Raw genomic sequence first — 26,370 nt, forward strand, 5'->3', positions numbered from 1 at the left:
CGAGATTAGTGCTTTTATCGACCGCATTCACTTGCTGACTAAAGTGAGAAGCACAGTGGCAGCGTTCACCGCAAACATGAACACATCGCACTGCTTGACCGCGGACACACGCTGTCAGAACGCTGGCATTAGGAAACGCGGCAGCAGCAGTGAGTGAAGTGAGCTTCGTGTGTTCGTGCTGCCTGTCTCTCCCACGGAATGTGAGCGCCGAGTACACACCGCAGCCACAAAGCTACGTGCCGCCGACACACCTAGACGCTGCTCTCTACGCAGATCACTCTCAAGATCCGTCCGCGCGAACGCGCGCATCCGCCACATGCGCAGTTGCAGCCGGAACCTCACGGCGATGGCAGCACCGAGGACATAAATGTGCCTGGTGTGTCGATATAATTGCTATCGCAATAGATAAGGGTCTAGTGAGGACTGTGGTGGTTTTCGAGCTTCACAAAAAAAGGTGCTGACATTCGCAAGATTCCGTCATCGGTCACTTGCTTGCTTTTTTTCGACTGACTTGAATGGTTTGGTATTCTAAAGCGCAATTCAAGGCGCTGCAATTCCATGCGCAAGAAAGCAGTATTGTCAATATTTTCATATTTCGCGATTTTTTATAGACTGGAAATGGGCCCACGTAAAATATACCGTAATTAAGACAAAATAATTAGGTCTTTCTAAGGAGCCTCAACAATTTTTCAAACGCAATGTATAAACTACAACCAATAATTAAAATTGTCTGTAATTTAGCATAATTCATCAGGCAGCTAATCACACAAAAATCGTCCAACTCACTAGCTGAAGATAAGTTGATAAAATATGCCGTTGGCCTCTCTTGCCTGAAATGCGCCTGTCAATTCGTAAAGTTTGGACTACATGACGTGAAACGTCCAGTACATGTCAGCAGCAGGCATTTGCGATCCTAGCATAAGCAGGTTAGAAAGACTTTTTCCCAACATAGTTTATTTACATGTGTTATGAAGTGACGTAAGAGAGCAGTTGCTGTTGTCAGAAGTTATTCCTTTAGGTCCACCTGCAGCCAAGCAAAGTCTCGCTTACGTCATATGCAATGATTGAATTCTCCCCGATCCCGCGAAAGTTCGGGACGTCGCCAAATTCCCTCTGCGAACGTCCGTCAAAGAATTGCGCAGTTTCACATGTCTCTGCTCTTTAGACGCTCCATTCGCAATTTTTCAGCCATCATCACGCAGCTTCGGTCACCAGGACCGTTGAAACGGACCTCAAGCTCGACCTCGGGGACGCTCGATCGGCGCTCCTGCTTAAAGCCAAGAATTCCATCACGGCCAGATAGAAGACATAGAAGCTGAATCGCAACCTCCGGAGGAGGATCGCCGCCTTCAATCGCGAGATCCAATCACACTGCAAAGAGCTCGGTCAGCAGCAGTGGAACGAAGTATGCCCTTCAGTCAACGGCCAGATGCGTGCGGGAGGTAAGTGGAACCTCCTCAAGCAGTTAATGGATGAAACGCAGTCCAAGGGAAACCACACTCTGGCCATCGATAGGCTGGTCCACAACCTCCATAGCGAAGGCACATCTACGAAAGAAGTGATGGACGAAGTTGCGCGTCGCTACCTTCCCATCGGGCAGTCCGGGCCAGAAGATTACCCGGCCTATGGCGGCAAGGGGGACGAGGAGCTCGACGCCCCCTTCTCCGTCTCGGAAGTCAGAGTGGCCCTTCAAGACCTCAACGGAAGATCGGCGCCAAGCTGGATAGAATCTCAAACAGACACCTTCGAAATTTGGACGACGGCTTGATCGAACTGCTCACCAAAGAAATCAACGATGTCTGGCAGGCCGGTAACGTACCGGATGCCAGGAAGGAAGCCATGGTGATCCTAATTCCGAAGCCGGCAAGACACTAGCCATAGACAGTCTGCGACCCATTTCGCTCACGTCTTGCGTTGGCAAGGTGGCGGAGCATGTCATCCACAACAGAATATCGAGGCATGTCGAGAAACGACACCTCCTCTCGCCGAATATGGTCGGCTTCAGACCCTCGCTGTCAACTGAAGAGGTCACGCTGCTGATCAAGAGGCAGATAGATAGTCGACGTGGGCACGAGAGATGTCCGAGGCATCTTCGCGCTGGACATTACCAAGGCCTTCGACACGGTCAAACACAAGCACGTCCTCGACTCCGTGACGAGGTTGAACCTCGGCGAACGCTTTTACGCATACGTGAGCTCTTTCCGAAGGGATCGCCAGGCCACCATCAACTTGAGCCCGATAAAGTCGGACGGATACGCGCTGGGAGCGTGCGGCACGCCGCAGGGTGCGGTGTTATCTCCACTGCTCTTCAACTTCGCCATGAGAGGCTTATCAGTCCTACTCGACTTAATCGGGGCCGTCAATCTCAATCACGCTCTTTACGCGGCCGTCATCACCGTCTGGTGCGGCGATGGGTCGTACACAGCGGTGGAGCAGGCCCTGCAACAGGCCTTGCACGTCACGGAAGAATTCCTCGAGGGCACGGGACTGGTACTTTCGCCGACCAAGTCGGAACTCTTGCTGTATCGGCCTGAGAGAAATGGCCGCACGTTCGACACGACGCTGGACCAAGTATCGATCGAACGTATAACGAAGACGGGTCAGCGCATCCAGAGGGTGGATTCTCTCAGGGTGCTCGGACTGGTCCTCAATGCAAAGGGCAGCAACGCGCAAACGATCGCGCGCCTGAGCGCGAAGACGGAGAACCTGCTGAGACTCGTTTCGCGAGTAACGAGCAAGAGTGGGGCATCAGCGAAGCCAACCTCATAGGATCCACCACGCCTTTCTCATGAGCCATATCAACTACGTGGCTTCTGCGCTAAACTGGTCGCGGTCGGAGGAGAACAAGATCGACGCACTTATGAGGAAAAGCATTAAACGACTCTTCGGCATCCCCGTGACGACCAGCAGAGAAAAGTTGATGCAACTCGTGGTACACAACCCCCTGAGCGAAGTCGTCAATGCGCAGAAATCGGCACAGATCGTTCGCCTCTCTACCACCAAGGCCGGCCGCCGAATGCTTGAGATGGTGGGTCTGGCAGCCATGGCCGAGGAGTCGTGCGCCGTCCCGCTCTGTCAGGGTGAAAGGGACGCCTTTCGAGTCTCCCCCTTCCCTAGGAACGTTCATCCACAACACAACGAGGCGCGGCGCGCAGCCAGAGCCCGAGCACTTATCAAGACTGACCTGCAGAACGCAGAGCTCGCGTCCTTTGTAGACGCGGCGCGGTATCCCGGATCAAACTCGCACGTGGCCACAGTGGTTGACCCCCAGGGCGAGATCCTGAATGTGGCGTCTATCCAACGCTGGACGGCGTTCGTCGCAGAGCAAGTCGCAGTGGCGCTGGCTCTGTGCGAACCCTGGCGCACGCAGATCTTCACGGACTCCAGGTCGGCAGCGATGGCCTTTCTCGCCGGCTCGGTCTCGGCCGAGGCTGCGGCGGGGCTGAGGATCCGCAATACAGGCACGGCCCATCACGTCATCACTTGGTTCCCGCCTCACATGGGCCGGAACGTCTCCCCCGGCTCGATTGACCCCAATGAGCTGACCCCCTACCAGGCGCGAGGTCTCATCAACCGCGCCGGCCCGAGGGGCCCGGCTTCGTAGGGGATGGACCGAACCACGGACCCGCTGCTTGCTTTGCACGAGATCACTGCTCATTGCCAGCTGGGACGCAGGCAGTTTCCGGCTCCTCGCTTGAAGCTAGGCAGACCCCAGGCGTTGGTGCTGGGAACGCTGCAGATGGGCTCCTTTCCTTCTTGCTCAAGGCTGGGCCACTACACTCCGGGTGTGGATCCCCGCTGCCCAGACTGCGGCGAGGGACGGTCCGCCTTGAACCACACGCTGTGGCAATGTTCTGCGTTGCGCCACTCGCCTTTCAACAGGCAAGAAGACTGGCATGAAGCCGTCAAGAACGACGACCTTCAAGTCCAGCTTCGGGCTGTCGAAAGTGCCTGCGACAGGGCTGAAGATCACGGTCTTCCGCCCCCGGCGCGGGTGCGGCCCGCGACTACGACAACGTAGTCCCTTAGGGCCAATTAATGTTTCTTGTCTGTCTGTATGTCTGTCTGTCTGCCGCCATTATGTCACCCCTGGCAAAGCTATTGAAAAGAAAATGGCCCCTCACATCGTGGTTGACCTAATGTGGCGAGGCCTTCACAAATCTCCGTCGTTTGCTAACGTGTGTATAAATTTTGCGCCCTTACGTCCCAACAGCCCTACCGAGGTGAGCACACATGCCAGCCGTGTTGGCCTTGGCTCTGTTCTTGCCCAGCGCAAACAAGGCTTTCCTGAATATGTCATGGCTTATGCAAGTCGTACGCTTAAGAAAGCGGAAACAAATTACACTGTGACAGAAACAGAATGCCTCGCCAATATCTGGGCTCTTACTAAGTTCCGGCCTTATTTGTATGGCCGCCCATTTGATGTGGACACGGAACACTATGCACTGTGTGAAACCTTGAAAGATATATCAGGCCGTCTTTCCCGTTGGGCACTCCGCCTGCAGCACTATGATATCCGCGTGCTGTACCGCAGCGGTCTTCAGCATTCTGACGCCCACGCGCTCTTGCACTCTCTCTTGCGTGATGACAGTTACTGCTGCTTACTATCCGAGTCCGCCGTTTCTTCGCTCGACGCTACCACCATCACTTCTGAGCACCGCATGCACCATTGGATTGCCTCTGTTAAAGATTTGCGTTCTGCTTCATCAGCAAACCAACCACTCGCATGGTGCGTCAAGCTCAACATTTTGCTAGTCGCGACAACCAGCTTTACCGACGCAATTATAGCCCCAACAGGCGCCAGTGCTGTTTAGTAGTACCTTGCAGTCTGCGTTCCGAAGTATGCACAGCTTTCCACAGCGATCCACAGTGTGAACATTATGGAGTTTTCAAACCTTATCAATGCCTACATCAATGCTATTATTGGCGACATATCTACACCTAGGTTTAGAAGTTCGTTTGCTCCTGGCCCGATTATCAGCGCGGGAAATTTTCACACCACCTTTTGCCAGCCGTTCTTCCACATTTACCTCGTCCTAACCGGCCATTCGGGCGCATCGGCATCGATTTGTGTGTCCCCCTTCCCCTGACGTCTGCTGGAAACCGCTGGGCCACTGTACCAGTCGACCACCTCACGTGATGCGCCAAAACTGCCGCCCTCCCGACCGCTACAGTTGGCAATGTTGCCTCCTTCCAAGTTCTTCGATTCATCCTGAGTCGTGCGCGACCTCAACAACAGCTCAGCGATCGCGGACGTGTCTTCTTGTCTGAAGTAGTTGAAGCCATTCTTAAAGAGTACCGCGCTGTTCATCGCATAACTACTACGTATCATCTTCAAGCCAATGGCCCTACAGAATGCTCCAACCACATGGTAGGAGACATGCTCGCCATGTACGACGCAAATTGGGACGTCATTCTGCCCTTCGTGACCTAGGCGTACTACACTGCTACTCAGAGCAACACCGGCTTTTCACCCTTTGTCTTGATGTACGGGTGGCATTCGTCGCACACCATCTACCATACCGGCGGGATGAATCCGAATGTACGCGCATTTCTGCCATGGCAAGACATGTTGAAGAGTGCCGCGATCTTGCAAGGGCTTTTACTTCCAATGACGAAAAGCTCCAAAAGAGGACTCACGCTCACAACTCCTTGGACAACATTCCTTCTTGCAACGCTTTAGTGGATCTCAGTTCCTTCGGCTGCACGTGCTAGCTCTTCAAGGCCACTGCCGAAGTATGAAGGGCCCTACCCTTTTGTCGAATGCGTATACCCCGCCAAATACGTGATCGAGCCCATTAAACTGTATTTTGAACATCTGCCATCATGGAAGGCACACGTCAATATGAGCGCCCCAAGACATACTATGATCCACTCATAGAATGAAGCTGTTTGGTCGCGGTGGTAATTGTAGCGAAGAGGAATGCTGTAATTGGACCATCCTCTCCAGAGCTTTCTGGTGGGTTACTCTCTCCCGCGCACTGCTCAGAAAAAGCCGCTCGTACTGGCAGTCCGTGCCCAGCTCTGACGGTCCGCTCAAACGCTGGTGATCAACGAACTTACAACTATATATATATAATATTAGGATGTTATCATAGTCTGTGACTTTGTTCTGCTTTAAAAAAAGAACGAGCAAAACTAAAGGTACAATGGACAGAATTCAGTGCTAACTGAACCTAAACACCATCTTTAAGGATGTATTTGTTATAATTTTAGCTTTGAGAGAGCTCATCCCAGCTTTCAAGATACATGTTATTTTAGGAATGTGTTCTCTCAAAGAGATACCAATATTCAAGACATGTTCTCACACTGAAACGCCCCTTAAATATTACAGCCTTTAAATATCAGTATTAAGGTCAAAAGGTGACAAGGGTTGCAGTCCTATGTGCAAACGACTATGACTACGAGGGTTGCCACCTTTGCACAGAAAAAAAATTGGGCGCTGCGGAAAGAATGGGCGAGCTGCTGGTATGTTTTTGTAATAAATAGCTGTATGTAAAAATTAACACAATGAAAACGACTAATACATTGCTGACCTTTTAAACTTTGCATGATCAATTTATTGGAAGGCCTTGAATATAATGTGGCGCCTTTGTAGAATTTCGAAGAGGTGATGTGGTAAAACCTACAGCCAACCGAGCGTCATTTTTGTAGCACACAAGACTAGGGAGGGGGGGCAGGAATGAGGAAGACTTCAGACCTCTTAAATATGTGCCTCAGCTTGCTTTGAGAAATTGATGTGCCCTTCAGTTAGTAAGATTGACTGTAGAAGCAAGATTCGAACAGCAGAGGCTGACATGCAGCTCATTAATTTTATGTCAGAGCACACGTCTTGTGTGACATTTCTGTAGCTGATATTGCCTGCATTGGGAACTTGCTTGCATAAACTTGCTTGAAGCGAACACCTATAGTGCATGCTATTTCATGATGCCAAAAGGGGGCGGTGCTATTACGATCGCAATGTCTTTGTATGCATGTTCTGCAATCATGCGCAAGAGTTTTAGACATTGCCTATCCGGGCATCTGTGAAATTTCACCGCAATGTACCATCATAATTCAATGAGCACCATGTATATACATTATAATTCAGAAGGCTCCCTGAACTTCAACAATGATCAGTTGGCAACGTTTAGAGAGGACATCCTTCTAATCTTGGGCGTATTTACGCCAGTTGTTCGTAATTTTCCTGGTGCGTCATATCAATGTTTTAATTGTGACTCAAACTGTGCCGTAACTCATCAAAAAGGTTACGGCCAAGTGGCGTAAATGTACATGTTATCACGTAAATGTAAATGTAAACGCTCTAGACCTTGTTAAGTGACAGTTGTTGAAACTTGGACGCACTTCTTCAATAGAATTTTTTTAAGTTGCCGCCCACTCACTCCCACTGGTGCACTGCAGTGAAGTTATACAAATAGCCGAAAGGCGCATTACTCAAAATTCCTGGATATGCTTGTGCCGCCTCATCGTCCATTACGTCAGGGAACATAATAAACTGTTTTCGTATGAATTGATGCAACAATCGTAAAACTAACAGAAATCTGTAAACTTTAAAAAAAATTTGCCAGTCTTTGTCAGCGCTACAACTGCTTTGCTTATCATACATTTTATCGGTGTAACTCATTCTCTCCCCACTCTGATTGGGGGAGTAGGAGAAGAATAAGCCGCTACGCAGTGTGGAGTAGTTGTTGTCAAGTAAGGAATAAAAGGCAGACAGTAATGAAAGGGAGATCGATAAAGGGAGGTTCTGATTTGAGCTAGAAGTGGGTGAGAAATGAAGCACTGGTGTGGTGTTCTTTCAGGAGTTTAAATAAAAACCAGAAACAAAAGAATTTACACGCAGCGGCAGGTGCTGCCGACTCGGTGTGCCTTGTCTCCTAAGAAAGGAGGAACTATTTTTATAATCTCTCTGGCTCTTTATAAAAAATGAGGGGAAGGGAAGAAGGTTGGCAGAGAAAGAAACATGGTCAAACAAATTGAGGTCTAGCGATCTGTGTAAACTAAAAGTAAAGAGCATTCATACATGTACTTGTGGGAAATAAAAAAACACAAAAAGTAATTACAGCGAAAAAATTTATACTTGCTATGATTGTAAATTAGTTAAGAACGGCTTGTGTAGAAAGTACAAATTTGCTTACAAATAAACGAAAGGAAATGGATCAGTAATGGTGTTATGAACAGCCCTGGCATTACCAAGTTTAAGAATGCAAAAATATAATTAAAAATAAATGAATAATTAAGGGTTACTTGTGAAATTGTGTCCTTAGCGAGCGAATAGATTCAAAAGCTCCTTTGGGAACATCTACACCCTCTGGCTGGAGTGTGTTAAACTAGTGGATGATTTACTACTCAATATGTTGTATTCCTCGAGGAAGAAAAATTGGACTTCATAATGTAAAGTTTCATTTCATCGAAATTTCCATCTGGCAGGTTGCACTGTTGTGCTGCTTCTTCGGGGACATTCTTGGTCGTGTATACCCAATGCCGGTTGTATCTAACGTTCAGTGGCGGTCCGTTTTTGTTGATGGATGGCTTATATGTTAGGCACAAGGTTTTAACCGAAGGAAGAATGATAAAATAATCACATGAGATGGTGCATAGAACAAGCGCTAAAGTTGCAGTGTTGATTCACCGACTTACGGCACTAAATATGAAGAATATACAAGAAACAGAGTGCATGCACAAGCACCGGGCTATTGTAATGGTGCCTACACGGGGCACCAAGCAAAACATTTTTTTAGGCTATAAGGATTGCTGACACAGTCTCTCACACTCCTTGACATTAAAAAAAAAGCTTCTGATATCAGCCGTGCAATCGTATACTCCACTTCTGCCGAGACAAAATCTCATGAAATCGGGGATGACGAATTAACGTGTTGCAATCCTCACCTACATTATGCTTACTTTGTTATTATATTCAGGAAATATTCTCTTACCCTATAAATAGTGCAACGTCCAATATGGCTTTTGTAGAGCTTACCAAAAGTAAGCGGGTGTTTCGTGAACTATTTCATTGGCTCAATTCGTGAAGGGTATTGCACGCCTTTTGTCACAAACAGCTGTATTTTTACCCTTAAATTTGGGAACAAAGCTTAGATGGCTTCGTCGGAGCCAGCATCCCAAATGGGACACCGTATTGTCATGAACCTTCTTCAGTGAATGCAACATTCTGCGAACATGAGGCAGTGCCTCTGCAGCTGCTTCAAACTTCGCACTGTTGCCTCTTCCTGCTTTCAGCTCCCTAAGTTTTGCTGCAGGGATTCTGAGATTCCGATGATGAGAGTAAGGGAGGCCAGCATCTATTAACCTGCCAACCTGAGCACAAAAGCTAAGGCGCATTGTGTGAACACACAACATCTTTACAGCTGAATTTAGCGACATTGGGACATTAGCAAGTTTAACAACATTGGTATAGGCTGATTCATCACCAGCTAACCTTTCTTTGCTCTTGGTTGGTAAGAGCGGCAAACATGCTTCGTGGTGAACATCAAATTGTTACGCAAAATATGCAGCTTATTGTCAATGGGTTAATGAAGCTCAAAGTCTTACAACGTCATCTCTGGTTGGCAAGAATCATGGCAAAAAACATACCAGGCGCAAAACAACGTGAAAAATCATTTGGAAGCATACAGTAGCCTTGGTTGTAATGTTTTCGCCATGCCAGCGGGCGCATCGTGTATGAAGGTTAGTCGTTTTGCATGCCCATCAAAAAATTTCAGTTCATGCATCGTGTTAGAGTGAGAATGTAAAAGAATAAAGATATCGAACAAAAAAGCCCACTGCTGCTACGACGACGTTCTTTCGCGTGATGAGAGCAACACGAATCGATCTATCTAAAAGCATTCAGGGTCATGGCATTGTCAACTTTCTGGTGGTAATGTCAGAAAGCACACATCTCATATCTCATAACACATCTCATAACCCCTGCTGTAAGACCTTAAATTCCAAAAGCAACAAAATTTAATTTTGGCTAAACTGATAATGAATTAGTAGTAGACGTACTGTAGCGACCCTGGCAAAGCTGCGACGCTGGTAACTGTATAATTTCCTTTTTGGCATTCTTTTAATAGTCTATTAGCGCATGCACCTGGTGGTTAGTGGGCTATGAGGACAGTCCACATCGCCTCCTGGTATTTTTGTCGCACTTCATGCAGCTGCAGGCTGCCCCTTTCCTCGTAGGCCACTCCTGCAATATGAGTGATGCCTGGTTGCCAGTTACTGATAATGGTGGCATTCTTTTCAGTTTCTGTATCAAGAAGGCAGGAAGAAGTGGCGATAGAGAACGTCTGTGTTTTCGGCTGTTCCACTCTTCTGTATCTATTTAATATTGTGTGTACATAGGGATCGCGTTATCCTTCGGGATGGCGGGCACAAGTCCCGTGCAGCTTCCCGTCGACGCAGTCGACCCAACTGCTTCTCGGCCGGTTGATGCCTTCTTTGCTACGGCCGTCACCGACGTGGAGCTTCCAGATTCGGCAGATGACTCCACGGTGACTGCGATAGATTCCAACAGTAGCAGCTTCACGCCTGTTGAATCGCGCCGCCAGAAAAGGAAGTTGCGCCGGACATCAACAGCTCGTGAGTCGACTACAAAGACTGTTGACAAACCTAGCGCGTTGCGCCGGACATCAGTAGCGAGCGAATTGCCTACAGATAATGTTGACGCACCTGACGGGTTCTCTGTGGCTTTCGTAGCCACATCGGAGACGGCTAATTCGAATACCATTAACAGACCACAGTTGACAAAATTTTTCGACCAGGTGATTCGGGGACAAGTCAGAATCAATGCGTGAAAGAATGTCCTGACGGTAGACATGAAATCTCGGGCGTCCGCAGACAAATTGAAAGAAATTGAAGTGTTAGGCGGTATGCCGGTCTGTCCCTATCTCTCTCTTGGAAAACGGACTTCCGTTGGAGTTATTACAGATGTATACCTTGAAATAACCGACAACGACCTGTGGACACTCATCAGTTCTACGGCCAGGATAGTCGACATTCATCGTATCGGCCGATCACGGTGTGTTAAAGTAGTTTTTGAAGCCGATTCTATCCCATCACACGCCAAGGTGGGCTATGTGCGGCATCCTGTCCGTCTGTATGTTCCCAAGCCTATTCAATGCCACAAATGCAACAAGATTGGCCATGTGAGTGCTGTTTGCAGAAACGAAATATCCTGCCGTCGATGTGGCGGCTCACACACGCATGATACTTGCAAGAAGGAGACTGTCAAGTGTACCAACTGCTTCGGCGCTCATGAGGCGACGACTAAAGACTGTCCTAGAATGAAGAACGAGATACTCATCCTGAAGAAGATGGTAAAAGACAACTCAAGTCACCAAGAAGCGGCCGCGTCTATTCGTCGCCGCAAACGTCGTTCCCGACGCCGACGCACAGAGCCACACGCCACTAGTCTGTCTCAGCCACCGTCACTGCAACTCTCAGCTCGGTTGCCTCAACGTCTTGAGCCGCGGAATGATAACACGCCTGATGCAGCGCCCCATGTGACCACGGTGGTTCAGAAAGATGCGGGTAATTATTCACCATCTCTGATGTGGAATGACCTGATCTGTCGTCCAAGTTGGTCGAACCAACGCGTCTAACATTCCATGTCCTTCCAGCGGACAATATGGACAAGCAGGAAGGCCAGCAGGTGAACGTTCTTCTAAAACAACTTGTACACTCCATGCGCACGCTGCTTTCAGGTCTGAATACGCCAACAGCAAGGATTGTTGTTAAGTTTTTGGACGCAGTTGAGCCGCTCTTGGCGGCACTGCAGTTTTGTTATGGTGCTACCACACAGCCCCTCCTCTGTGTCGATGCACATACGTCGCAGTGTAGTGATGCAGCGGAACGCCCGAGGCCTGCGTGGTCACCTAAGTGACTTCGGACAGCGCGTCCAGAAATACCGCTTCCCTGTGATTGTTATATGTGAGCCCAACGTGCCTTCGGCTTTCCGACTTTCTCGATATGTATTGCTGTGGTCTCGAGAAGCTGATGAAACTAACAAGGTGTTAGTGTGCATGCGCCGAGATATTCCACACTACCGCCATGTCCTCCAGCCCCATAACACGAACCACTACATTTGCTTGACGTTAACGCTTAAAGGACGTGTCTTCTCGATACTCGGCGGCTACATTCCACCTAGAGATCACATGGATTTCTCGTACCTGTCCTCAGCAATCCAGAGTTGTACAGCTCCTGATCTTATTGTGGGCGGCTTCAATGCTCATCACCCCCAATGGGGAAGTGCAGTAATGAATAACCGAGGCAAATCCCTGTCCGACTGTATGCGCTCACAGGATTTCAGCAATAATAACAATGGCTCTCGTACGTTTCGGCGTGGCACGTCTTATAATAGTTTCTTGGGCCTGACGTTTGTTTCCTCATCACTGCAGTCCTCTATTAGTTGGTTCAGTGATGTGGAAACACATGGCAGTGATCACATACCAGCGTATATCTGCGTGAAGCGGTTCGCACCTACCACTTCGTCTCATGTGCGGTGCACAGACTGGCCCACTTTTAAGACTTTCGTGGAGAATTCCTGTGCGGATCTAGAGTGACCAACCCAGATAGAAGACTTGATCACGTCCTCCCTCGGGTTGAGGCCAAGCGGAACATATGTGCACCTACACCGGGATCTCCTATCGACGTGGAATTCGAGAGCTTACGCGCAGTGCGACGGCGCGCTGAAAGGAAATATAGAAGGACGAAATCCACGTACGATCTCGCCCTTTGTCGCCAAGCTCAACGACAAATAAAGCGCTATCTCGAGAAATTAGGAAGGAAGCGCTGGAGAAAGTTCTGCTCGCATCCTCGCAAGCCGCTGTCACGTATTTGGCATGCAGTCAGAAGCCTACGTTTTCCCCCACAAGAAAGGTACCCTTTCAGTGCTCTGGCCCTTTAACAACGTCGGAATTGATGTAGAGGTAGCGGACGACTTTTGCAAAATGTTTCTGGGCACAACTCAACCAGCCTCAATCCCATTCGAAGTTTTTGTGCCACCTTCCCCAAGTGGCCACTGCGACTTGCTCTTTATGATACCCGAATTAGAGGCTGTTCTTGCGTCATGTAGGCATTCATCTGACCCTGGCCCTTACGGGATCTCGTACTTGTCTCTCTCTCAGCTTGGCAGGACTGGTCGCACTGCGCTGCTCAATTATTACAAAGACACATGGGTATCCGGTATTGTTCCGGAGCAGTGGAAGATCAGCCGCCTCGTTTCTCTCTTGAAGCCTGGAAAGACTCCTTATGAGCTTACCTTATACCGGCCAGTTGCATTAGCCAGCTGTGTTAGAAAAGATATAGAACGAATGGTCCTGGCGGGGCTCGAGTGGTTTCTGGAGAGGAATGATCTTTATCCGAACATGATGACCGGTTTTTGGCAGGGTCGTTCTTCGACTGACAACGCCATTGACCTCCTTACGACAGTGGAACATGAAAAACGTCGACGCCGACTCGTCGCCGCTGTTTTCTTAGACATTAAAGGGGCGTACGACAACGTCCTTCATGAAGCCATTCTCGATGCCCTAGATGACTTGGGTATTGGCGCCCGGCTCTATTGTGGATTGTGAGCTACCTCAGCGGCCGTTTGGTTTACATGTCCACGCCTGACGGAGAGACTAATCGTCATCAGGTATGCCGTGGAGTTCCTGAGGGAGGAGTTCTCAGCCGAACATTATTTATTGTGGCACTGATTGGCCTGGTGAGCGAACTTCCACCTCATATCCACATCAGTGCATATGCATATGACATCTGCATCAGAGCTTCTGCTACGACACGCCCACAACTACGTGCGAAATTACAACGGCACTATTGAGGAAGCCCGCGTATGCGGATTATCGATATACCTGTCCCACCAACCACTTCGTTTGTATTTACGCTAACTGACACGACTACATTGCCATCCATTGACGTCAGTTCTACATGAGCGGCCGGACAGCAGTTTCACAAGTGCAGTCCGCTTCCATCTACCCCACATAACATCATGCTATGCCCTTCCTTATCACCCCGTCAAATCACCGTGGGGGATGGTTCAACCTTCCGTATGCGTGCGTGCCCGGCATACTAAAGAAATCATTGGTTCCCGTTAGCGGACTACAACAACTTGCTCTAGCATACATCTGGTCAGAATACCAGACATATGTTCATGTCTACACAGACGGCTCCGCGTCACCAAAGGCATCGACAGCAGCTGTGGTGATAACAGCCCAACAGAGGACTCGAGGTTTCATACTAGGTCATAATTCTACATCAACCGCTGCGGAGCTTGTTTCTATTCGGGAAGCGATTCGCCACATCTGCGGGAAAAGACCTCAAGAGTGGTGCATTTTCAAGGAATCAAAACCCGCGCTGCAAATTTTGGGATGCTTCCTGCGCCACACCGCATATCAGCTTCTGGCACTGCAGATCACCGAGCTACTTTCATGCGCTCAAGAAAAACACCACCGCATAGTGTTCCAATGGATCCCGGGACACTGTGGGCTGAATGGTAATGAGAAGGCTTATGCTGCAGCAAGGCGCGCCCTCAGCAAATGCCTGAGAACTGTAGTGCCATTCTCCAGACCGGACATCACATGCCTCCTGTCAGAAATAATGAGTAGTGCGACGAGACGATTCTGGGCCCAGCCAGATGCTCGTCACTTCCGCCCTAAAAGGCTGGATCCCGATACGCTATTTCCTGTTTTGCGTGGAATTCCACGCCCTCATACATGCCTGCTACACAGACTCTGATTAGGCGTCGCCTTCACGCCCAAACACTTGCACATGATTGGACGGACAGACTCCCCGGACTGTTCAGTGTGTGGCACTGTAGAGCCTATAGACCATGTGCTCGTGGTGTGCCCTGAGTATGCGTGCGAAAGACTGACAATGGCAGATATTCTGACACATTTACACAATAAACCACTGTGGGAGGATCTCATGGTACGCGCATGGCCTTAGAGTTGGCAAACCATAGAGACAATGCGTGCTCTTTCACGTTTCTTAGGCGACACGGGCCTGGACTCACGCTTGTGATACCAGTTATGCAACGTGTCCTTCACCTCGTTCCTCCCATTATCATCCCCCATTGTGACCCTTTTTCTTTCCTTCTTCCCCTTCCCTTACATAGAGTACCAGGCCAGATGCTCCATTTTCCGGCCGACCTCTCTACATTTTCCAGTCATTAAAGTACTTCTTCTGTATCAAGAATGCTAGAAGGCTCTTCTGCATTTACACTATTTGAATATTTTTTTCCGAAACCCAAACTTTTACTGTAGTTTGGCTTTAGGGCTTGAAAACCGCAAATGCAACAATGCACACAGCTTCAAGCATCTGGAAATACTGCCTTTGAGCACGAGGTGTCGCACTCATTGCAGAATATTTTTTGACAAATATGGAGTCCCACATGGGCTGGTTGATGTTTCGCTGCCAAGTTAGAGGGCGCCGGATGAAATCCTCGCAGTAGCAGCCGTATTTCGATGGGGGTAAAATGCAAAGACGCGCGTGTACTGTGCATTGTTTGCCCAGTAGAGAAACGCAGCTGGACTAAATTAATCTAGAGTCCCTCGTACTTCACGCCTCATAATCATATTGTGGTTTTGGCACAAAAAAACTGCAGAATTTGGTTGATTTTTTGGGGCACTTGAATTTTCCAGTTCTAATTTTATTTCTTAGGAAAGCTCGGTTCACGTATCAATTGAAGAATTCGTTATTGCAGAAGGCTAACTTTCAATGTAACCTAACTAAATATTTTTCTTTAGTGTCGCTTTACCGTGCATTAAAACCATGGAAATTAACACTTCTACACTAATTCTTATTTAGCTCGTCCTCATAGCTAGATGGCATAGATGCTGAACTACTACTGTGGGCGTCAAGTTGTTAGGTTTCCATATAAAATCTTGTCTATTATTTTAGAGAGGAAATAACCTGAGCCTATTTCTCTTTCTGCAACTAGATTACTGAGAAAGGCAAATATTACTTGGATGATAGATCAAACTGCTTACTTAAGTATGTGTTCAGCTTTCACCCCCCCCCCCCCCCCGGAAATGAAATTTGAACATAATTGTATACCTTAGTTGCAGAGCATGAAATTAGGAACTCGAATGGACTTGACCCTTTCCCTACTGAGGATTAGCAATGCATGCCGTTGAAATGTGTGCCTGTCCAACTCAGATGTAAAACCGGCAAATACTAGTTCAACTTCACCGTTCAAAAGGTTGGCTTCACTGGATGCATTTTTGATGCATTAGGTGACATCACAGAGCAGTACGTTTTTGCACTGGCAGCTAGGGTTTTCAAAATGCCGACGTTATCTCGTAGAAGCTCCTGATTGAGAACTCCCTACCTCAACCTCACCAAAAAGGAGAATGCAAATCCTTAGCTGTTCATGTCATGGTTTAAAGGAAACACATGCGTTTCTGCTTTTCACCCCATTGAAATTGCGACGGCAATGGCTGGGATTCAATAACGCGCCCTTGGGCTTAGTAGCGTAGCACCATAGCCAATATGCTGCCACCGCGGGTATATCATGGCTGGCCACTTGCCCCTTCTCCGCGTGCATTCTAGTAACTGCTAAAAGTCAAAAGCCTACAAGGAGACACTTCGGGTGCACAAAACCTTCCTCGAGTGGCCCAAAGAGAAGCACTTGAAAGGAAATCAAGACATTATGTAAATACTGCGGCGTGGCACTGTGCACTGTTCCTTGTTTGAAGTCTTTAGAACAGTCAAAGAAAAATTACACGGGCGTTCATGATTGTTATATATTGCTGTTTTGTGGTAATGAATACATCTTTCAGCTAAGCTATTTTCTTCTCTTCTAGTAACCCACCAGAACTAGTAGAAGTGCAATGTATTCCACAAGGATAAAAAATGTAAAGGGTACAACAAACTTTCATGTTCACAACATATCACGATATATCGCGTTGCATCAACGGCCTTGTTTGTGTTAATAAATTTACAGTGGGTAACACATACTAATCATATCTACTAACAGACATATAAAAGCGCAAAGAAGCACACTGACAGCACTGGCCCCAAGTACCAAGTGATCTTGATCTTGGTGGGGGTGGAGCATTTACAACCACATTCACTCACTGATTTGATCTTACCTACTGAGTGCCATAGACAAGCGGCAATGTTTTCTTCATTTCAGTGTGAACAAATGACACCAGTTCCCGAGTAAAATCATTATTGGAACGCGCAGTGGGCAGAAATTAAGCAGGTCTGGTTTCAATGGGTTTTAAAAATGGCAGTGCAAAGTAAGGTGGCTGCATCAACAAAGGCCGCCTGTTCAATGCCCGAATAGATGTTTTTAGATGTCTCTTCATCTGACGTAAAGAACTGGATCTCGAAAACCCTAACAACTCCTGTTTGGAGCTTCTACTTAGTGCTAATTATTGGGAGAAAATGTGGGCCCCTGCTGTCCTGCTTAATAAAAAAACGCCTTTTTGCTTACTTCTCTGCGGTTTTCTTTCCATGCTGCACCAGCAATAACGTGTTTCATGAATAAGAAAAACATGTTTGACTTTTTTTGTTCTTGTTTGTTTGCAACTTAAGAACATGAAAAAAGAAACAGGTAGTAAAAGACAGCAGAAAATATTAAACGATCTACTGAAATTGCAGTAATGAGAGATCCGAGAGAATGTGACGTAAGTTTATATGTTCAACACAGGGGCTTAGTCGAGATGGCGAGGTGTTTAACAAGTAGTGGAGTTTTTACGTTTGCTGATACTTATTTCTGAGAGTTGCCTTGGTGTTTGTACCTATGTATGTTATATAACGGGAGACGCTTTCTGAGTCCTGAAATTTTGAAAAATATATATATATATATATTGGTCCAAATGTAGTATGGGCCCCTGGGGCCGCTATAGAAATGCGCCACTAAGGCCGCTATAGAAATGCGCCACTGGCCACTACTTATGGTATCACAATGGTTAATTGAAGAGCCGCTGGGTACAGCGGCTCTTCAATTAACCATTGTGATACCAATTTGTTTACGTGCCACTAGGTGTGTGCCTTTACGTATGTGCCACTTTTTTTGAACCACTTTGATGCAGACTTCGGTGAGGGGGTATCACAACAAAACACCTACGTATGCATTGTAAGTGTGAGCTGGAGTTGTGTATGCTTGAATTTTCTTTGCCTGACAAAGACTAGTCGATCAGACTAGTTGTGGCCGAGCTTTAGTGTTCAAATAAATACATTGTAAAATGGAAAAACGGCTTTCTGAGATAACCGTTGGACTGATTAAACTGGTTTCTTGCATTTGAGAGGGAAGGTAAATTCTAGTTATTGTTGGAAGCGGCATTTCGATTTTGGGCACGAATTTTTCAAAAGGAATTTTCAAAGATTCGCAAGTTCGAATGCAGTAGAACCGTGAAGTTTAGAAATCTGTAGCTCTGCACCAGGAGAATAAATCGCATTTCTGTGACCTGAATCTATTATATAATCGCAAGTAGACAAATTTGATTTGTCAATTCATATCTTATGTGAATTTGTTACATCGCATACAAGGGTTTCGCAAGAGCTCTATTCACAAAGTAGCGGTTTTTCACAGCCATGTGTAATACATCAATTTAGTCTGCTTTAGATGTACAATTAAATGAAGCTGACAGAACTGTAATACCATCTTTTATTGCTGAGTTACGGAGTTGTAAACATGATGGTCGGCTTCTCGTGAATTAGCAGAATTTGCAATTTTTGACAATTTTTACTAATAAACTGATGATATAAATAAAAACTTCGCAAAAACAGTCACTACATTTAAAGTTTTCTTTTAAATGCAGCAAATCTGATCAACTATGGTTAAATAGTTGCCGAGAAGAAGGATTTCTCCTTTTCTATGTATTCAGCTAGTTGGAACCGAGCTAAAGTTTCCTTTCCACTTTGGCTTGAGGCATCACCTGTTTGACTATTGTTATCACATCATGCCCATCTTGCTGTGAACGTGTCATGTTCTTAAGGTGGCGAGTTTTCATTTCAGGTACGGCACACTGAAAGTAAGTCGATTCATAGTGGGGGGGGGGGGGCACGACTTCGGCTCCATTTTTCTTTGCAAATGCAAGTTACATGACAGTGTGACATGTGGCAGTAAGTTGTGTGTAGATATGGATTAGAAATAGTTTACGTATTCAAAAGTGCTTTCACGGTGTTTTCGTCTAGGCCATTGGTGCTGTCTGGCCTACCTTGCATCATTTTTTTTGGCATGCTCATTTGCTCGTTTATATCTAATTTCTTCAATCATTTCACTTTAAATATGCCAATAGTCGTTAATTGTACTATCATGCTGTTACGTTCGATTGTGGAACTGCTATACATTTTCAGATATTTTGTTGATTTATCATGGTTTTCGCAACTCCTTAAAGGACCCCTTCTGCTGCACACACAAAAGAACTCCCTTAAACCTTATAAAATTCCCAAAAGCAGCATAAAAACTCCCAGACCCCCCTTCAAAAGCTCTGATAAAGAGGTAAAGGGAACTCCCAAAACATTTGTTTAAAACTCGTTTAATCTAATAAGCTCCCCAGACGTGTAAGGAGTACATTCCAGACATTCTTCCATATATTACCTTAGAAAGCTAAAAATTAAATGCCAAAACTACCCATCAAACTCCCAATGTCTTCCTTAAAATCACCAAAACAAGAGTGTGAAGCATAAACTCCATTCAAGGGCAGGATATTCTGCTCCCTTTAGCGTGTGAGTTATGAAGCTAGCCTAAAACTTCCTAACCGGGAGTTCATTAGGTGCGTGTCGACGAGTGTACGGTTCATCGACACGCACCACTGAATGTTCTTTTTTGCTGTCTCGTTTGTTTCCGCTTTCGCCGTATATATTTATAGATTCGTGCGAAAATAACATTTATAGTTGAAAGTAGCGCTGTCTTTCTGTATCTGTTTCTTTCTACGTCCTCGTTCCGTCGCGCTTACACACTCTATTAGGGATCCAAAGCAACTAGGTCGCCATCGTTTCCTAACAAAGTTATTCTTGCATTCCTCCTCACGCTACAAACTTCTGAAGTGACTTAAAGAGTTGTTGGTGCTAAATATGAGCTATATAGCAGCTATGACAAAATCTTTGAAGCCTTTCCAAACATGCTCATGCTAACCTAATGCCTTCAACAAGAGACACGCCAGACATTGGCGCCCTTAAGGTGCGTCGTAATTTATAACGTTCCGCTCGCTCTGGCAGTATAATCGCCTTGTTTTCTGCGGACCTATTTATTGTTTTTGATTGTTTGTTTTTTGCTCAGGATGGCGGATAGGACCTTTTATAAACATTTTTATTCCTCATGGAAGCTTTTCACTGTTTACCTCGCCGGTGTTTTTTTTTCTTTTTGAACTTCAACGTGTCTTTTTTTTCCAGTCTTACGTCGAACATTTCCGAAACTACTTTTCGTGAGCTCCTTATTTTTTGTGCTATTGCGGTTATTTTACTACCAGAAGGTTTTCTTATAGCCTTCCTGTTTTATCAGAATGCCTAAGTGTCACCGAATCTTGCCGTTATCGCATTTGATGACTTAAAGAAACACTGGGACTGAAAAAAATTATACAGTTGAATAGATGGCGTGGACAGGGGTTGTATACGTGGGAAGATGTTGAACTGTTGTCTGCTAAGCCATCGTAGACTCTCACCCGCCATGGTGGCTTAGTGACTAAGGTGTTGCGCTGCTAAGCACGAGGTCGCGGGATCGAATCACTGCCGCAGTGGCCACATTTAAGTGGGGGCTAAATGGAAAAACGCTTATTTACAGTGCGCTCGGTGCACGTTAAAGAACCCCAAGTGGAGAAAAATTAATCCGGAGTCCCCCACTACGGCGTGCCTCCTTATTAAATCGTGGTTTTGGCACGCAAAACACCAGACATTATTTCGTTTTTATCAACCACAATCTGTCTCTTGCGGAGTACATACGCAATTGTTTATTTTTTGTGTATGCGATTTGCTATGTGTGATATGCCTTCTTTAAATCACTTTTGTACAGTCAGTGTAGTGTTCTTGCTATAAGCAACCAGTAAGAGTAAGTGCTAGTAGTAAGTGCTACCAGAAAGTAAGTAAGTGTGTGCGTATCATGGCTACGCACGCTTATATCGCCTTCCGTTTCTCTACAACGGGTGCGCTTTAAAACCACGGCGCTGCAGTTTTTGCTTTCCTTTCCTTCCTTCTCCTCCGCCCTTAAGCTGGCTCTCTTAACTACTACACGCAGAGACAAAGCAACAGCACGCGCATGCGATCCCATAGATGATATATACATATATATATATATATATATATATATATATATATATATATATATATATATATATATATATATAGGAAACTATCAGTCATAGCTCTCGTAGTATAGCCCTCTGGGCCGTTTCCTTTTTTTTTCTTTCGAAAGCAGTCCTATTAGGGTTATTATAATTACACGAAGGTATTTCGCCCTCATCAGCTGCAGTCCTTGAGATTGTTATTCTGGCGGCTAGCTTCCCACGCTATGCGTGCCGCCATCGCACCTGGTTAAGCTTCTCCTAGACGCTAGAGTTATACTTTGTCCGCGCAACCTTGAGCGATCGGAAAGCGCGTTTCCCCCTCTTGGCCGGCGGGGACGGGAGGCTTTTTTCCGGCCGCGAGGCTCTCCACGTCTCAGTAAGGTGCCTGGTGGTGGTCTCGTACGGACGATGCCCTCTCGGTGAGCGCAAATTTCCCCTCATCTTTTAAGAGGTTCAATACTTACAAGCATTTGTCTCGCAAACCATATTTATTTCAAGGAAATTTTCCACGTCTCAATAATTTCTCTCGTCGTATTCGAGTTCTGATTGCCGTGTTATAGTTTGTTAACGAAGCTTTCCCTCAAGTCTAAATATTTTAAGGCAGTTTTCCTTGTCTCTAAAGCCGCTCGAGTTCGCTCTTCTCCTCGGGCAGCCATTTTTCCAAGAAAGTATGCCTTCCAACCACTACCACCACCGACTATCGCGGACAACATGAGTCCCTTTCCACGTAAGTGTGAGGCTCGGAGCAGGAGCTGTGACGCTTGAAAGTAGCCTGGGGCCTGACGAACCAACCGACTGAGCTATCTTTCCGGGCAACATCGAAGGGTCATGAGTTCAAATCACCTGTTATGTTCCTTTTTTTTTTTCGCCTCTTTTTCTTTCTTTCTTTTCTTTCTTTTACTGTCTTTTCCTTTATTTTATCACTGTACGGGAACCCTCCTAAAAAAAAAAGAAAGATATATATCTTCAAATATGTATGGCCTCACATGTGCAGGTCATAAATACCAGGTTCTCTAGCCGAGTGCCATCCGTGCGGTATAACCGAGCTCAGATGGATCCACCTTGACTGATCAAATAGGGCACCACTGTATATTAAATGAGGCGTACAACTCCTGCGGGACCCGCCGTGGTTACTCAGTGGCTATGGTGTTAGACTGCTGAACACGAGGTCGCGGGATCGGATCCCGGCCACGGCGGCCGCATTTCGATGGGGGCGAAATGCGACAACACCCGTGTACTTAGATTTAGGTGCACGTTAAAGAACCCCAGGTGGTCGAAATTTATGGAGTCCTCCACTACGGCGTGCCTCATAATCAGAAAGTGGTTTTGTCACGTAAAATCCCACAATTTATTTTTAAATTTAACTCCTGCGGGGACGGTACAGTATCCGCCTCTCGTGCAAGAGGACCGTGATTCAAATTCCGGGCCGCACAATTCTCCACCGGAAAATACCAGAAAAAAAAAACAGCAACCGTGTGTTGAGAAAATTGCACAAACAGGCCTGGAGTGCGGCCTGATCCCGGTGACCAGAACCGGTAACGCACTCTCTCACCAGAGCAGGATTGGCCACCCTGGTGCAGTACTTGGCCACAACCTCCTATATGAACACAACAATCAAACTCCGACCCTCAGTCCCCAGCAGCTGCGAAGCAACTGACCACGGCGGCGGTCAGACCTGCGACGCTGCAGAGGGTGCTAAGAATGCCTGGCTCCGGACAGGCCGCCATTGGAATATGAACCTGGCAACGTTTAACGCTAGAGCGTTATCTAGTGAGGTGAGTCTAGCAGTGCTATTGGAGGAATTAGAGGGCAGTAAATGGGATATAATAGGGCTCAGTGAAGTTAGGAGGCCAAAAGAAGCATATACAGTGCTAAAAAGCGGGCACGTCTTGTGCTACTGGGGCTTAGCAGAGAGACGAGAACTAGGAGTCGGATTCCTCATTAATAAGAACATAGCTGGTAACATACAGGAATTCTATAGCATTAACGAGAGGGTGGCATGTCTTGTTGTGAAACTTAATAAGAGGTACAATGTGAAGGTTGTACAGGTCTACACCCCTACATCTAGTCATGATGACCAGGAAGTCGAAAGCTTCTATGAAGACGTGGAATCGGCGATGGGTAAAGTCAAAACAAAATACAGTATACTGATGGGCGATTTCAATGCCACGGTAGGCAAGAAGCAGGCCGGAGACAAGTCAGTAGGGGAATATGGCATAGGCTCTAGGAATAGCAGAGGAGAGTTATTAGTAGAGTTTGCAGAACAGAATAATATGCGGATAATGAATACCTTTTTCCGCAAGCGGGTTAGCCGAAAGTGGACGTGGAGGAGCCCGAATGGTGAGACTAAAAATGAAATCGACTTTATACTCTGCGCGAACCCTGGCATCATACAAGATGTAGACGTGCTCGGCAAGGTGCGCTGCAGTGACCATAGGATGGTAAGAACTCGAATTAGCCTTGACTTGAGGAGGGAACGGAAGAAACTGGTACATAAGAAACCAATCAATGAGTTAGCGGTAAGAGGGAAACTAGAGGAATTCCGGATCAAGCTACAGAACAGGTATTCGGCTTTAACCCAGGAAGAGGACCATAGTGTTGAAGCAATGAACGACAATCTTATGGGCATCATTAAGGAGTGCGCAATAGAAGTCGGTGGTAACGCCGTTAAACAGGAAACCAGTAAGCTATCGCAGGAGACGAAAGATCTGATCAAGAAACGCCAATGTATGAAAGCCTCTAACCCTACAGCTAGAATAGAACTGGCAGAACTTTCTAAGTTAATCAACAAGCGTAAGACAGCGGACATAATGAACTATAATATGGATAGAATTGAACAGGCTCTCAGGAACGGAGGAAGCCTAAAAGCAGTAAAGAAGAAACTAGGAATAGGCAAGAATCAGATGTGTGCGTTAAGAGACAAAGCCGGCAATATCGTTACTAATATGGATTGGATAGTTCAAGTGGCTGAAGAGTTTTATAGAGATTTATACAGTACCAGTAACACCCACGACGATAAGGTGAGAGAGAATAGTCTAGAGGAACTTGAAATCCCACAAGTAACACCGGAAGAGGTAAAGAACGCCGTGGGAGCTATGCAAAGGGGGAAGGCAGCTGGGGAGGATCAGGTAACAGCAGATTTGTTGAAGGATGGTGGGAACACTGTCCTAGAAAGGTTGGCCGCCCTATATACACAATGCCTCATGACCTCGAACGTACCGGAATCTTGGAAGAACGCTAACATAATCCTAATCCATAAGAAAGGGGACGCCAAAGACTTGAAAAATTATAGACCGATCAGCTTACTGTCCGTTGCCTACAAAGTATTTACTAAGGTAATCGCAAATAGAATCAGGAATACCTTAGACTTCTGTCAACCAAAGGACCAGGCAGGATTCCGTAAAGGCTACTCAACAATAGACCATATTCACACTATCAATCAGGTGATAGAGAAATGTGCGGAATATAACCAACCCTTATATATAGCCTTCATTGATTACGAAAAAGCATTTGATTCAGTCGAAACCTCAGCAGTCATGGAGGCACTACGGAATCAGGGTGTAGATGAGCCATATGTAAAAATACTGGAAGCTATCTATAGCGGTTCCACAGCCACCGTAATCCTCCACAAAGAAAGCAACAAAATCCCAATAAAGAAAGGCGTCAGACAGGGAGATACGATATCTCCAATGCTATTCACAGCGTGTTTACAGGAGGTATTCAGAGACCTGGAGTGGGAAGAATTGGGGATAAAAGTTGATGGAGAATACCTTAGCAACTTGCGATTCGCTGATGATATTGCCTTGCTTAGTAACTCAGGAGACCAATTGCAATGCATGCTCACTGACCTGGAGAGGCAAAGCAGAAGGGTGGGTCTGAAAATTAATCTACAGAAAACTAAAGTAATGTTTAACAGTCTCGGAAGAGAACAGCAGTTTACGATAGGTAGCGAGGCACTGGACGTGGTAAGGGAATATATCTACTGAGGGCAGGTAGTGACCACGGATCCGGATCATGAGACTGAAATAACCAGAAGAATAAGAATGGGCTGGGGTGCGTTTGGCAGGCATTCTCAAATCATGAACAGCAGGTTGCCACTATCCCTCAAGAGGAAATTGTATAACAGCTGTGTCTTACCAGTACTCACCTACGAGGCAGAAACCTGGAAGCTTACGAAAAGGGTTCTGCTGAAATTGAGGACGACGCAACGAGCCATGGAAAGAAGAATGATAAGCGTAACGTTAAGGGATAAGAAAGGAGCAGATTGGGTAAGGGAACAAACGCGGGTAAATGACATCTTAATTGAAATCAAGAAAAAGAAATGGGCATGGGCCGGACATGTAATGAGGAGGGAAGATAACCGATGGTCATTAAGGGTTACGGACTGGATTCCAAAGGAAGGAAAGCGTAGTAGGGGGCGGCAGAAAGTTAGGTGGGCGGATGACATTAAAACGTTTGCAGGGACAACATGGCCACAATTAGTACATGACCGGGGTAGTTGGAGAAGTATGGGAGAGGCCTTTGCCCTGCAGTGGGCGTAACTAGGCTGATGATGATGATGAGGCACAGAGAGGCACGCGAAGACCACCTGGCGAATAAGTTATGTGGCCTGGGGGACACTAAGTGAGGCATTAATTATCGTTGTCAGCAACCCAAATTACCTACAATTCAATGAACTTTTTGTTGACTGCAGTAAGTGGGTATGTTTGTATTGAAAAGTTAAAGGCAGTTCTGTTTCTACACAGTATCATTTGGAAGAGTTCTTCTAATGTGTCTTTGCGCGGAAATATCGGACTCCACATTTTAATTTTCGTTGACATAATTACGCATGCAAGAGAGTTAGAATATTGCAAAGTTCCTCCTTTTGAGTGACGTGGCTGTTGAGTGCGGTGTTTAGCCTGAAAAAGGGGCGGAGGCATTGGCATATATAGTACCTGTCCGCCTTCCGTTCAAGGCTAGCGAAATAAAAAAGACTGAGCGAACCGGAGCTGCTGTCGTAACACGCGACAGCGCATCCTCTAACAAATGGTAGCAGCTGCCATGCCGAGATAATGGCGCCAGCGGAGAAACTAGAGGGCAGTGCGTGCGTAATGGCGAATAGACGAGCAGGCGTGGTCCTTGCCTGGGCTGCACAAATAAGGGG

At 46.6% G+C, this 26,370-nt stretch overlaps 1 protein-coding gene across 2 annotated transcripts in view; it reads right to left on the bottom strand.

Annotated features, from left to right (window-relative positions):
- Window positions 1-26,370, bottom strand: part of LOC129384663 (uncharacterized) — an 82,128-nt gene that overhangs the window by 54,768 nt on the left and 990 nt on the right. The window lies entirely within an intron of this gene.

This window comes from Dermacentor andersoni, chromosome 5, assembly GCF_023375885.2.
Source record: "Dermacentor andersoni chromosome 5, qqDerAnde1_hic_scaffold, whole genome shotgun sequence".
NCBI lineage: Eukaryota > Metazoa > Arthropoda > Arachnida > Ixodida > Ixodidae > Dermacentor > Dermacentor andersoni.